A 13,798-nucleotide genomic window follows, 5' to 3' on the forward strand; every position below is an offset into this window, starting at 1 on the left:
GGGGGTGTAAAACTTTTTTTTTTCTTTTAAATACCTGTGTGGCACTGAATATTTGTGGAACTAAATCATGAACTGGTGCTGTCAGATTTCTATAATGTTATTACCAATGTTTCCACCTCTAGAGACATCAATTTCCTCATGAAATAAATGAAAAACTGTATAGTATAAATGGAGTTTAGTTTGAGAATAAAGATATATGGGTGTGTATAGTGTCCTTAATTTCCCAGAAACATTCCTGAACAAAACAGCAATTTGTCACTAGTTAGAAAGAAAATATTATCACTGGAGGCAAAGCACAATTTAAAAACAAGTAAATATTAATAAACTACTCATTTTAATTCAAAATGTTATTCTAAAAGGCGGCATGGTGGTACAGTGGTTTGCACTCACAGCAAGAAGGTTCCAGGTTTGAGCCCCAGCTGACTCCAAAGTCGTTTGCATTTTGAAGATTCTTTTCTTATGTGCTAACCTTAGGTACCGATTTAGTTTTATTTAGGAGGCATCTAGTTGGTTATGTTCAGAGTTAAAGGGTGTGTGAACCATGCAGCTGAATTCAGGACTGCTAGGGTGAGTAGTCACAAAAATCAAGCTAGCCTCTATTAGTTGGTCAGTCAATCCCTCCAAAGTTTAGTCTTCCTGCTTATTAAACCAACATGTCTCATTTTCTGTGTCCGTTAACTACTAAAGTTGTGGCGTGTGGGTATGAAGAATTTCAAGTGACCAGGAATTGCATTTTAATCTAACACATCACTTGCAGGCTACTGTAATTAGCAAAGTAATGCAATTACCTTTCAAGGAGTACTGTGTCAGTAACACACATCTTTTTTCAAAGTCAAAGTCAAGTGCTTTTATCACTTCAGTTTCTTCAGGTTTTTAGAGCTCAGCTAAACAGACACTTAAGTATATGCTTCTTCAGATGAGGAGCAGTTTGAACATTCAAACATTTACATAGCATTTATTGTATGATACTTGAGCGCTGACTTCCTTGTGACCCTACTTGAGAGGCTGCTGTGAGGGTAATGATGATTACACAGCAATGTCAGCTGTCTGGACCCAACACTTGATGATGTGAATTCAAACTCTTAGACATCACAGCGCTTTCTTTCTGAGGAGGGGATCATTTACTGGAGAGGAGTGGGATGCCTGGAGTGCAAGAAAATCTTCTCAGTATCTGTGGATGTGCTGCAGCAGGCCAGCACACACTGACGTTTCTAGCACAGACAGATGCTGAATGTGGGCTCGACTGCAACCTATTTGGAAATGTAGGCTACGGGGGAACACATGGCAAGGCAAAGGTAGCAGGGGGACCCAGGGGAGGCAGGCAGATGGGCCTATATTAGATCTAAGATAGCTCCACTTCTCCCTGGATGCAGTTCAACACTGCCAGGTCAGAGACTGAAGCATTGGCCTCTTCAGATCCAGGTGGATCCATGTCTGACCTCACTTCTCCATCCACAGTCACATGTTCACCCCTCTACTGACATGACTTATCCACTAATCTAGTCATTATATGTAATAATTACAAACAGTTAGAAGATCAAACGCTGTCAAGGTCCTTCACAGTAAATACTCCCGATTGTTGTGTAATGTGAACTGATACACAGGGAGAAAGGGTAATGCAGGAACTGCCCTGAGCTTCTGTTCAATAACAATGCAATTTCAGAGCCGCTCATTCATTTATTGAAGTGCTGTTGAGGGCAATGAACACATTTTCTTTATGGTCTAAATAGCTCCTTGCAAATCCTGGTTCACTGTATTTGGGACTGACAATTATTACCCTGGATATCAAAGGTATGTATACGTATGTATGCAAAGATACATATGTTAATATAGTGTATCTGTTGTCATAAGCATTTCAGGGCATTAGAGGTTTAATTTACAGGCCATCTGCAGGAGTGTAATGCAGACAGCCAGATTAGAATATGTGGAGATTTGATGCATATGTTAGCACATCCCTTTCAAATAAAGTTTTATTGCAGTGCAGCATGGACTACTTGGAAAATGCATGGTCAATTGATATTTCACCTGTGCTCAATTTTATTTTCAAGGTTGGACAAGACGTGGTGGAAATGCTACTCTTTGCTAAATGTCAGAATGATGCATCAAACGTGCTGGCATAGCAGGGTGAAACACTTATGTTTAAATAAATATGACTAATTGTGCACAACAGTCTTTGGCTTATGGAACAAGAAATCAATCCAGCATCTTCTCCAGCACATGTGGTCAGCATGCATACAGTATCCACTGTGTGGCCAGTTTTGTCCCCATCAGATGAACAGAGGTTATGGAATCAATAGTGCTTTTAATTGTATTAAAGTATGTTATTCTGCAAAAACTGCTGTAGTGTAATCAATCAGGCAAAGCCTCTTTCTGACAGTGTACTTGGTCTGAGGTGCAGCATTTCCCCTGGGCCCTGGCCTTAGCTCAGGGTAAGAATAATTACTCTTGGGCTTGACTGGCCTGAGCCTGGCTGCGGCCCTTCTCTCTGGCTCCCAGCTGCTGCAGTGTCAACCAGAAGGCTCTTCTGCTCTGTTCCAGTCAGGTGAGGACTTGCGTTATCTGCTGCGACTTTACTTGTGCCTCTAAACACCTGCATGGCCGGCCTCACTGTGGGCTGTGGCCTGCAGAGGCAGGAACAGGTTTCTCAAAGATTTGGTCCACATCTTTCACACGAGTTACTGCAGGATAAGCTCTGAGCCAAGCTCCTAACATGGCACTTTGAAATGCTCCCTACTTTTGAGAGGATCGGCCTCGGTGCAGTGCAGTCAGAGCAATTTAGGCTCTAATACCACTGACCTTCAGACTGGATAAAATAGTAAGCAAAGAAATAATAAAGGCGATTTTATGTTTGTGGACACAAGCCATAAACTGGGTGTCATAAATCTGGAGAGAACTGAACAGGGGTTTTGATCAATAACCTACAAATTCACTCCGGGAGGTGAGATTTGTGGTTGTCCGATCTCACCTTGTGTCCTTTACTCTGTCTGTTGGTCTGTCCGCGAGTAAAATGTCCTCAGGCAGTGGCACCCTTTCCACCTGACATTAACATGCCACTCTGGCTTTATAGTTCATCTCTGGCACATGCATTAAAATCTTGTCTCTCTCACCAAAAATGCGTCATGCACAGCATCCCCATCTCCGTGACCTTCTTCTGTTCTGCCAGATGCGCTGGCATGCATCATTACGAATGCACCTCGAGCATATGAGCATTGTTCAACCTCATCAAACTTTATTTAAAACTCTAGACAAGATGCTAAGGTTTTCTAAAGATACCAAATATGTCAGCACTAGACATCTGGGACATTTTTATGTAATGAGACATCTGGGGTTTTAATACTTTAATTGAAGTCAGCATCATGTATCTTCATTTATGTGTTGGAACAGGTGAACCAGAATACATAATACGATGGTTTAACTGAAGACCCGCTGCCTTAATAAATATTTTAATATTTACAATGGATCAAAGTATTACATGCAATGTGAGCAGTATCACTCAAAGTGACACAGAGATTTACCACCGAAATGAGGTTGCCCCCTGAGGTTTTTAGACTCTTTTACTTCATTGTTTTGGTTTTCCAGGCCACAGACTTCACTCCCCTCCAGTAGCAGCAGCTGGAGCCTGTTCTCAAGGACAGTAGCATGTCTGTGCCGATCAAACTCAAAGTGGTAAATGGTCTTATAATTGTATAGTGCTTTTCTATGCATTACAGCACACTTTCACACACCGGGGATATCACTGGGAGCAAAGTGTCTTGCTCAAGGACACTTCAGTATGTGAACTGGACAACCCAGGAATCGAACCCTTCTGTACCTCCTGAGCCCCTGAAGAGCAAAAAGATGAATTTCATACTGGAGAACTTCAAGTTATGCTCTTAAAAAATCAGCAAACACCATGTCAAATTTAACAGTATAGTGGTTTAGAGTATGAAAAAAGTATGAAATATTACAGCTGTCAATGACCTGTCAGCAGAGCAGCACTGTAGTACGACAGAAATATAGAGAGAATTAACAAGAGGTCTGTGACAAATCATGGAGATGTTAGATTGATGCTATCATAACCTGCAGTAGGTGATGTTACAAATTTAGTACAAGAGAGGATGAAACTGGACTGAGACATGCATGAAGACTCTGAGCCAGCTGTAAATAGGAAGAGAGAATTTTATAAAATATACTGTAATGTTGCTGTGCTGAAATCTGTCAACAAAATGGTATAATCTGAAAAAAGAAATCTCAGTAAATTGGCAAGCCATGACAATAATTTGTTTTAGTTATATATTTTATTTTGCTTAATCATATTAAATGCCACATTCATTCAGATGAAAGTATTATGACTTCAGGGACATTATTTGTCTCACTGTTCTGGACAAACTCATGAATTTCATTCATACAAAGAACATTTGCCACAAATTCCCACAAATATCTCTTATGTACTATATAAGTATGAATCTGGTTGTAGAAGTGGTTCTTATATGAGGCGGGTTACACGCAAAAGAGGGATTTTGTAAACAATAAAGTTTCTCCACCGGAAGTGTATCACAGGAGGTACAAAATAAACTTCCTGATCCACCACCTCATCACTAGTTGTGGCGTTACTTCTCACTTACAGTGAAATTTGATTCAAACAGAAATCTCAAAAGCTGGGCCACTGAAATAGACACTGTGTGCCTGAATAGAATCATTAATTAATAAACTGTCTTTTTTATTTGGTTGACCAAACCCTTTAAATTGAAACCAGGGGTTGAAACCAGACGACACACTGACACCTACCTAATGTTTAATCAATCTGCATGCACTTCCAGCACTTCCACACATGTCCATTAGTGAGTGTCTTTTATGTGGCTTTGAGATCAGTTACTTTTTGTTCATTCTGTGGCCAACTGTACTGACCACACAGCAGGTTGTTCTGTACCGTCCTCTACCACAGCTGGGTCACCCCTGGAGCTCATCTACTGTGTTGTGTCCACAGCGAATCTGAATTTGCTCTCCACTGGACATCCACAAACAAAACATTTCAAAAGTAGTCATAATACCCCAGCAGCGCCACAGCAGAGATCATTTTTAGGAACGATGACCTCGTTGACATTGATCTTTTCTACTTGAGCCGAGTTGAAAGGAGCTTACAGGTGAGGCTTATCTGATGTTGGCACAGATTATCAGATTTCATTGTCTAACTGACCGGAATCCTGCTGCTACTGTTTTCCTTCTGCAGAGCTCACATATCCTCACATATCTTAACTTGATCTTGGTCTATAAATCAATCTGAGGCTTTGTGTTTATTTCTGTGTCTCGAGAATGTTCAAGAAAATGTAAAAAGGTTAATCCATGAAAGTCCAGTTTAAAGTTCACTGATGACACAGGAGATGTGATTTCACAGCTTCATCAGAACAGTTAAATTTAACTTGTATGCCTTTTTTTGTTCAACAATATTGGAAACATTAACTATGAATTGTATTCATGACTAAAAAAAAAACATGCCACGAGTGAAAATAGGACTGCTTTGCTGTGAAAAATCAAACAAAACACTTTACTCGAAGAAAGATGATGTTCCATCTCATTGATAAGGTAATGATGTATGCACGGATCAAGCAGGGAGGGGTGATAATGATGATACATTAGATTATCATCTGCAATTTTACAGTTGATTTAGAATCACTTTATCCTGCTCTTTTATAGTAGAGGTTTCACAATCAAATGTGCAACAGCCATCCTTTTATCATCTCCTGTTTGCTGAGCCAGCAAAAACCAGTTTGTTTTCATGGGAAAAATTTTTCATTACATCTCAGTAGAAATGCTTTTTATCTACAGTAAATTTGTTTTCAAAGTTAGGCCTCGGTGCTTATGGTTTCTTGACCAGTGCTTGTCCTTACCGAGCCTTTGCCTGCACAGCCTTTACAAAGCTAGGAGCAGTGTTGGGAAGAGTACTGCTGAAATGTAGTACGTTACAGGTTACTAGTTCAAATGGAATAATGTAGCTTTTTACATTTGATTACTTTTTGATTACTTTTCTAACAAATGGTTTAAACCAGGGAATAAATCTGAGAAGGACAGCATGGTGGTGCATGGTGGCCTTGCTGTGCAGAGTTTGCACATTCTTCCTGTACCTGCATGGGTTCTCTCTGGGTACTCTGGCTTCCTCTCACAGTCCAAAGACATACAGCTTAGGTTGATTGGTGACTCTAAATTTCCCATAGGAGAGAGTGTGGGTGTGTGTGGTTGTTTGTCTACGTGTCAGCCCTGTGATAAACTGGCGACCTGTCCAGGGTGGACCCCTCCTCTCACCCATTGTCAGCTGGGATTGGCTCCAGCCCCTGTGACCCTGTTCAGGATAAGCGGTATAGATGATGGATGGAAATGTGTTTTTTTTTTTCAAGCTTACACAGAAGCATAATGCAGTCATTTAAAACAAAAGGTCATAATCTAGATGCTAAATCAACCCACTTACATCAACATGATGCCAACGCAAACATCCATAATATCACACTCTACAGTGTGGTATATGCCTGCTGGGTGAACACAGACTCCTTTGTTTAATGTTTTAGACACATTATTTCTTATTCTCTACATTTAGTCTGGTGAAAGTAAGTCTTCTTTGTGCAGACTTGTTGTTTTTCCTTTTTAAGACATATGATCATATCATAGAGACCAACGTACAGTGTGACCCACTGTAGGAGTACTTCTTTAGCCATATACAAGACTTTCCAACACTGAAGTGATTTTTAAAACAATACTGGCCTCAGAACAAAAAACAACGTTGTGAATGCACCAGATATTATTTCTGCACAGCCGACTGTTCATTAATGCACAACCTAGTGTCTACTATTACACAGCCCAGTGGTCGCTGTTACACAGTGTTCACAAAGAGCGACCATCATCTGTTGTTATTTAGCCTGATGGCAGCAGTAGCGGCATAGAACAACTGTACAGCAGCTCAGCTTTAAAGTTGTAATCCTGAATATTGCTGCCATGGTGGCAAACACACTCTATTTTCCGAGTCTGCTTTGCAATAAAAGCCACCACATGTCTGACCAGTCGGATGCTTTTAATGTGAAGCAGTAAAACGTGTACTGTAATAAATTAATGTTAGCAGTCATTTTATACAACTCTGCTATGTTGTAAAGAGAAGGAACAGTAAATAGTGAGCCTGTTTTATAAATGAAATGAAATTAAAATAAAGTAATACTGGATTCAGTGTTGCATTGTTTCTTGTCAATCCCTTGTGCCTCTGAAGGCGATTTGAATCCAGTGCTGGAATCACAGCCACTAACAACAGCTGCTCTATAGAGAGGGGATTACAAATTCTCAATATGCTAAATGGCTATACAGTAGTTGAAAAATAAAATAGTATCAAAATTAGACTTGATATAATGAAAATCTTAATGATTACAGCTTTGACGTATACATGGCCTTATCATTTACACAGTTTGCGGTTGTAAGGGAGAAAGGGGCTGGCTGTAGATCCAGGCTGTCTTTAATCTCAGTGGTAGGAAGTCCAAGTCTGACCAATATGCTTAGGTTGTCTTTGTTACCTATTTTTGTGCCCATGCCTGGAATTTCCCTGTGGAGATCTCCATCTGTAGTACTCTGATTGGATTTTAGCTACAATATTAAACCTCCAAAATGATGCCGTCCCATCCTCACATTAGAGGAGTTGGTGAAAATGAGAAAAATGTGATTCAAAGTCTAGTCTGGAGGCTAAACAGCAGGATCCACTGTTAAAAAAATCCTTTATGAGACTTGCAGGAAATTTGCCCAATAACTGTTACCAAGCCACAAATGTTCCCAAAACAGATGAGAATCGTAATGTTGTTGAGCAATAACACTGTGGTCTGTCCCAGTTCTGACAGGTTTGGAGCCATGTTTCACAGTATAATCCATGTACAGCCTAATGCCTTTTACAGCATGTCTTATGTAAAACAGTTTGTTTTGTCTTGTAGTTGAAAGGTGCTATACAAACAAACTCACCAAGCTTTTCCTTCCCACATCATTTCCATTTGCTTCTGTTTTAAAATCAATTTTATGCTCACAGCTCTTCAAAATTTAAATTCAGCACTTTTTTGCAGGTGGAGGAGCTTTAAGATATAATGAAAAATAGGGGGAATCTTATGTAGTATTTCCTCTTAAACAAGAAAATTATACTTACATGCCTTTGTGGGTTTTACGTTATTTTATTTTCTCATCTTAGTCTTTAAAAATGTTTTAATGACTTTTGCATTGTTTATCATTAGTGGCTTGTCAGTATCTGATCTGCTGTTTTAGCACAGCAAAACCCCTTTTGAGATTATTAAGGTATCCTGCCGTGGTCTGTTTCATTATGGATTATGCCCAATTCTGTGGGGGGTACGTAGATTGTTGTTTATATTGTAAATATATAATAAATGTGAATTCAATGTGTACTTGTATGCAACTTTATTAGCAGCTTCCTCGTAACACAGTTTTCAGTGCTGTGGTGGCGATCTCAGGGTATTCTGTCATGACTTTAATCCAGAACACCGACAGAGTTGTTGTCTCGAACATACTTTTAAGGCCGCCGTCATTTGCGATCTCCAGCAGTTGATCTTCTTCTTGCACAGACCTGCTGGATTCACCTGGTTTGTTGACAAATGGGTTGCGGATCCATTCCTTGGCCGTTCGTGGGTCCTTTGTGGTTGGGAAGTAGCGCTCGAACTCTTTTAAAAGCAAAGACAGGTGATCGTGCACCAGCTGGGAGAATGAAGGCTCAGGCTCAGTCTCACCCAAAATCCCCGCTAATGTTTGCAACATGTCCAAAATGCCTCTGTTGACGCGCCGTCCCCACAAATCCAGTTTGGCTTTAAATGCAGCTACTTTATTTGCCAACTTGAAGACAGTTATCATTTTCCCCTGAAGTGACAGATTGAGTTCACTGAGCAGGCTGAATATGTCCACAAGTAAGCCAGTTTGGCGCTCAAGTGACCGAGATGTAACCGAGAGAATGCGGTCATTTTTCCAAATAAAAGACCGTTCATACTCAGATAATAGTTAAAAAGGACATAATTAATAATTTCTTGTACGGCCCGGTACCAATTGATCCACGGACCGGTACCGGTCCGAGGCCCGGGGGTTGGGGACCACTGTAGTAAGAGGACGACAACAGTGTGTAGTAGACACTTCGTCTCCACAGATGTAATTCAAGGTGGACGACGGCGTTTGAAAACAGGAGCCGTTCCAGTGTTGTTTGCCTGGAATGACTACTCTCTGCCTGCAAGTAGACCAAGCGTGTGGGAGAGAACGCAACGGCCGGAGGAAACTGAGGAGGAACAGATGGACGTCGGATTTCTGCTTCAGTTTCATGACTACGATGCTAGACCAGAACCATCAGCCTTGGACATGGCATGTGAAAAATTAAAAGCCCAGCAGTTTACAAATTTAGCATTTCCATCACACAAGCTTAATTACTATTAGCTTTCCGGTAGTGTATTACATTATTTTGGTGTACCAGACAGATGCTCGGTGTAAATATCGATAACATTAGCTAGTTAGCTTACGAACTAGCTTAGCTACATCTCCGTTTGTAAGATAACCGATACATAACTCTACCTTCGTAGTCGTGGATGTATGAAGAAGCATATAGCTTAAACCCCTTATCCAGCTTGCTGCCCGGTGTTTTAACCATCAAACTGCATATTCGGTGGACATCCGTGATCTTCATCTTTGGTAGTTCTTGGAGACATCTTGAGTAGAACAGTGCCATATTTCATACTAGTCGCAAACCGGAAACGGATGATTCTGTTTTGCAGTATATGGAAGTAAGTTGCGCATAACCCCCATTAGTGACCAGTAAAATAACTTCCAACTTATGTGACCAAAGAAAGAAGCCTGTGATGCTTTTAGCATGGAGGATTATGAAGGTAGAAACAGATAGAGCTGCCTGTACATTATTAACTCAATAAAAATGGAGGATGGGGAAAACCGAGGTGACCGAGTAGAAATAAACAATGCTTTGACACTTTATGATGATTCGTATAATTCCAGCAACCGATATATGTTTCTGAACCAATTGGAATTACCACCATTATTTGGAGAGGTTGAAATTAATCTTAATTAAACTGTATATCAAAGAGTTAGAAGCACTAGACCATGAAAAGTGCGAATGCGCATGGGCCTGACAACTCCCTTTAGAAAGAATTACAAGTTTTCTTACCAAAATTGTTGCTGCACCTCCTTGAAATGTTTAATGAATCCTGTGAGAAATGGAATATTAACACCATCTTTGAGATCAGTGGTAGTTTCCCTTATGTTAAAACCAGGTAAATCTCCTTCAGAAATGGAATTGGACATTAGAGCCAAAAAAAAGAAACTGACATAATAGGGTGGAAGTACTTAAAAAAACCTTTAAGAGGTTTGGGGGAAAATGTCTATGAGGGACACATGATAGGGCACATTAATATTATTAAGATGTCCATCCATTCCATATTCTCTATGTTTTAAATGATTATTAAATATTTGTACAGTCCTGAGACTGTAGTACTACTGGGAGGGGAGAGTTTTGTCCAGTGGGCACACTGGGCTATGTCCTGTCATTTATAAAAATCCGTACATATACAGTGCCTTGCGAAAGTATTCGGCCCCCTTGAACTTTGCGACCTTTTGCCACATTTCAGGCTTCAAACATAAAGATATTAAACTGTAATTTTTTGTGAAGAATCAACAACAAGTGGGACACAATCATGAAGTGGAACGAAATTTATTGGATATTTCAAACTTTTTTAACAAATAAAAAACTGAAAAATTGGGCGTGCAAAATTATTCAGCCCCTTTACTTTCAGTGCAGCAAACTCTCTCCAGAAGTTCAGTGAGGATCTCTGAATGATCCAATGTTGACCTAAATGACAAAGGATGATAAATAGAATCCACCTGTGTGGAATCAAGTCTCCGTATAAATGCACCTGCACTGTGATAGTCTCAGAGGTCCGTTTAAAGCGCAGAGAGCATCATGAAGAACAAGGAACACACCAGGCAGGTCCGAGATACTGTTGTGGAGAAGTTTAAAGCCGGATTTGGATACAAAAAGATTTCCCAAGCTTTAAACATCCCAAGGAGCACTGTGCAAGCGATAATATTGAAATGGAAGGAGTATCAGACCACTGCAAATCTACCAAGACCTGGCCGTCCCTCTAAACTTTCAGCTCATACAAGGAGAAGACTGATCAGAGATGCAGCCAAGAGGCCCATGATCACTCTGGATGAACTGCAGAGATCTACAGCTGAGGTGGGAGACTCTGTCCATAGGACAACAATCAGTCGTATACTGCACAAATCTGGCCTTTATGGAAGAGTGGCAAGAAGAAAGCCATTTCTTAAAGATATCCATAAAAAGTGTCGTTTAAAGTTTGCCACAAGCCACCTGGGAGACACACCAAACATGTGGAAGAAGGTGCTCTGGTCAGATGAAACCAAAATCGAACTTTTTGGCAACACTGCAAAACGTTATGTTTGGCGTAAAAGCAACACAGCTCATCACCCTGAACACACCATCCCCATTGTCAAACATGGTGGTGGCAGCATCATGGTTTGGGCCTGCTTTTCTTCAGCAGGGACAGGGAAGATGGTTAAAATTGATGGGAAGATGGATGGAGCCAAATACAGGACCATTCTGGAAGGAAACCTGATGGAGTCTGCAAAAGACCTGAGACTGGGACGGAGATTTGTCTTCCAACAAGGCAATGATCCAAAACATAAAGCAAAATCTACAATGGAATGGTTCACAAATAAACATATCTAGGTGTTAGAATGGCCAAGTCAAAGTCCAGACCTGAATCCAATCGAGAATCTGTGGAAAGAGCTGAAAACTGCTGTTCACAAACGCTCTCCATCCAACCTCACTGAGCTCGAGCTGTTTTGCAAGGCGGAATGGGCAAAAATTTCAGTCTCTCGATGTGCAAAACTGATAGAGACATACCCCAAGTGACTTACAGCTGTAATCGCAGCAAAAGGTGGCGCTAGAAAGTATTAACTTAAGGGGGCTGAATAATTTTGCACGCCCAATTTTTCAGTTTTTTATTTGTTAAAAAAGTTTGAAATATCCAATAAATTTCGTTCCACTTCATGATTGTGTCCCACTTGTTGTTGATTCTTCACAAAAAATTACAGTTTAATATCTTTATGTTTGAAGCCTGAAATGTGGCAAAAGGTCGCAAAGTTCAAGGGGGCCGAATACTTTCGCAAGGCACTGTATTAATGAAAAAATAAGAAAATGTGTCAGGATAAAGCTTTTCCAGTTTTGGCAATGCAAGAAGAATGAATAACTACATCTAGAGTCAACATATTTCAAATTTTAAGAATGAATATTTGGAACATTTAATATTTCTTAGAAACAGTATTTTCATATTTCATGTGTATTCTTGAGCAAATCCTTGGGGTCCAAAGAATAATTACCACTTCAAAATTACATCACGTTATTTATATACATGGAGTGGTGTCAAAAGGCTGTTGCTGTATTCCCAAAGTTTTTCAACTCTAAGGAACTCGTTCAACATGCTCACGAGTGACAGTGAGTCAGCCAGCACCCAGACTGCACAGAACACTGCTTCTGGGCTCGGATCTGTGCTCAGAGCAGATACATAGATAATCAAAGCATTACAGTAGGTTTTACATTTCAAATAACCCAAGGTGCATTACCAGCAGTTATTTACAGTGTATGCACAGCTCATTAATTTTTAAACTGCCCCTTAAGGTCTGGTTGACAGACAAAGCTGGTAAGCAAAAGCAGGAGAATGAACTGTTGTTGTGTTTCAATTCACAATATGAAACATAGTAATGGCGCTGAGCAAAGTGCTTCAGAATGCATTATTAATGCACTGATGATACAATATGTAAAGGTCATAGCGTTGTCTCTGCACACAGCCATTCATCACACAATGTGTCTCCATGTATATAAGATTTGTATCCTATTTACAATTTTGATATTTAGCTGATTCCGAACGGAAGCTTAAATACACGTTGGTAAAGATTAATGAATTCATTTCTACGCAAGCTCTATTTGTAATGGACACTCTGTAACAATATTATATTTTTTCCTGCAGACAGTACATGTCTTTTCAGTGAAACCCTGCAGGAGATGAAGAGACAGCTTGGCAGATGTCTTTTCTTGCCATGAACCTGATGCCACTGGGAGCAGTGGGATTCCCAGACACCGCAAATGAGATCGCGCAGCTGCCATGTCTCCATCTGTGCCTGCGATGTGGTGAATGTCGGATTGCACGTACAGGTGTGTCCCCACTTTGCTCTGTGAAAGTGAGGTTGTGACAGCATGTCTCTGGTTATACTCCTTTATGTTTTCCCTGATACAGCTTTGTAATCTCATTACCCATGCATGTCTCATTAATTCCAGTCATGGGTGAGCGGTCTGCCACTCCTGCTGTCACCAGCTTGTAGGATCCTTCAGCCACCGAACGTCACCCCGAGGCCTTTAAAGAAAGCAAAAGGTGAGGAGGGAAACTGGCGGCCTGTATACCATCCACAAATCATTGATTAGAGTCAGACTGTATCAAACTGAGAACTCACCTTGGGCTTGACTTCTTGCAGCTATTTAAATGAAGAAGTTGTTTTCTCTGATTTGATTTGATTTGATTTGATTTATTCTTTCAAGCATGTAAAGACAGTTGATATGTCAACACACATAATTTTACACATATCCAACAAATGCTAATCCAATATCAATTTGCTTATACCTAGTACATGCTTGAATGGAGTAGGAAGAAGTCAGACTTATCCAGTCCTACCCCATGACATCATCTTACATCATTGGTTTGCAAGCAGTATCTCTACAAAATAATTCTCT

The 13,798-nt window shown here is 40.3% G+C and overlaps 1 protein-coding gene across 1 annotated transcript in view; it reads left to right on the top strand.

Moving 5' to 3' along the window:
• Positions 1-12,323: 12,323 nt before the first annotated feature.
• The window catches only part of cntn6 (contactin 6), a 165,949-nt gene continuing 164,474 nt past the window's right edge, over positions 12,324-13,798 (top strand). The window contains exons 1-2 of the mRNA XM_020592952.1: positions 12,324-13,225; positions 13,349-13,442. The gene's annotated coding sequence lies outside the window, so the exon portion shown is untranslated. The remainder of the gene's footprint in view (positions 13,226-13,348; positions 13,443-13,798) is intronic.

This window comes from Monopterus albus, unplaced genomic scaffold (genome assembly GCF_001952655.1).
Source record: "Monopterus albus unplaced genomic scaffold, M_albus_1.0 scaffold18.1, whole genome shotgun sequence".
NCBI classification, from domain to species: Eukaryota; Metazoa; Chordata; class Actinopteri; order Synbranchiformes; family Synbranchidae; genus Monopterus; species Monopterus albus.